Consider the following 2,151-nt stretch of genomic DNA (forward strand, 5'->3'; position numbering starts at 1 on the left):
CCATCCTCCCAAGGATATTGTCCTCCTCCAAGGACCAGCCCCTCCTTGCAACATGTCCAAAGTATATCAGATGAAGTTTCAGAATCCTTGCCTCCAAGGAGCAGCCTTGTTTTACCCCCTCCAAGATGAACCTTTTTGTTCTCCTACAGACCGTGGTATATTCAATATTCTTCTCTAGCACCACAACTCAAAGGCATTAATTCTCCTTCTATCATCCCTAGTCATTGTCCAGTTTCCTATGAGCAGATATCAATAAAATACGAATTTTCAAACAGTTCATCTTTTCTACTGTTTAGTATTTTGTGGTTTTGTTTTGTTTGGTTGGTTTATTTTCTTTTATAATTTCTTAAAAATTCTGGAGTGGGGTAAATATTCACACTGGATGATTTTTCAGGAAACATAGAAGTGTATCTGGAAACAACTCTAACAGTTGCCATATTATTTAACAGTGTAACTGCTATTGGAGAACTCTTAAAAAAAAAATCAGAAATCATAAAAAAAAAGCCAGATATTCAGGAATCTGAACACTTCTGGATGGAACTACCGACTCTTATTAGTCCATATTGATAGGCTTGCTAGCAAACAAGCATTGAAACATTTGGTGTCAATGGTTGTGATTGAGCTGAATTAGTGTATATAATCAGTTAGAAGAAATTAAACTGTCTAAACTGTTGCATTTGTTGTGCTTTGGAGTTTACTGAGTAAGGAATTATCAGAGTATTTATTCAACAAATACTTTCGAATATATAATGTCACCTGACATATGTTGTTGTTGTTGTTATGTACCATCGAGTCGCTTGCAACTCATAGCGACTCTATGTACAAGAGCCCTAAACTCTGTTCTGTCCTGTGCCAATCTCATTGTTTTGGACACACTCATCCCCATTACCCTAGTCACCGAATCAACCTGACATATATGTATTTAAAAAAAAAAGAGCAGAATGGTCAAAATTGGAAGTTATATGCCTTGTTGTTGTTTTTGTTAGGTGTCGTCAAGTCGTAGACGACTCATAGCGACCCTATGAATGAAAGGCCTGAGCACTGTTTGTACATAGAGTTTCCGGAAGCAAGCCATTTCGGAAGTGGATGCCACTCCTGCATCCAGGCTTGTTTTAGTCCGGAAGCTCAGCAAACACTGTCCACCATGGGTAACCATTACCATATTTGGCACATCGGTGGCACAGTGTTCAGCATCACAGCAACCACGAGTTACTTCTGTACAGAAATGCACAGACCAGTGTTATACCACCAAGAGGAATGTTTGACAGAAAACAAATTTTATATGCTTTAATCTCCACAATATATTATTCATAGTGTGGAGATTGAGTCTATGTTAAATCTGACATGAGTTCTGGCATTTGGATATATAAGGACTGACTATTTCTCTACTGAGTCTCAGCAACTACACTTAGTTCTTAAACTACAACAGCAAACATGATCATGTCTTAATTCCCAAATCACTGACACTTTGTAGAAGAAATATGTACTCAAATACAGTGAAGATTTTCCTACTGATTTGGAGATTAAGGAATGCTTCCAGGGGGAAAAAAATGTCAACATATTTTTTATTCATGTACACTGTGCCTTACACAATTTTTGAGTTTGAAAACCCAGTAGAAGGTCATCTATGAGTCGGCTACAACTCTACGGTACACGACAGCAACAACATGCCTTTTATTATCTCATCTTTTCAAGTTCTTCACCCTCCAACCCACCCTCTAAACTCTGCTCTTCTAGTGATTTCCACTCCTTCTCTCTTTGTGCCCCCTCCCCTTTTTCTCTTTTGGACATTTATACATATCTTACAAGTTTTCCTCCAATTTTGCAGTAATGATCATATTAAATATTTTTTCTTATAAAACTAAATTCATACATCATCAGCATAATACCCTGTAGACTCTTCCACATTATGTATATTTGAAGAGTAATTTAATTTACTCAGCTGGTGAAGAAAGCGTACCCAGGTGAAGAGAGGGTGAATGCTCCAGACAGAGTAGCATAAATGAAGTAATATTTGGAAAGGGAATCTCAAATATTTTGAGAGTGAAAGGAACAATTATTTACGAGTAAGTGATGATGCCAGAAAGAGTCTTCTAAACCATAGTAGGGAGATCTGTTTTGAATAGGTCATAGGGAATTGTCTTTTTTTTT

The sequence above is a fragment of the Elephantulus edwardii genome, unplaced genomic scaffold (assembly GCF_000299155.1).
Source record: "Elephantulus edwardii isolate Elephantulus edwardi_28Jun2011 unplaced genomic scaffold, EleEdw1.0 scaffold00009, whole genome shotgun sequence".
Taxonomy (NCBI): Eukaryota; Metazoa; Chordata; class Mammalia; order Macroscelidea; family Macroscelididae; genus Elephantulus; species Elephantulus edwardii.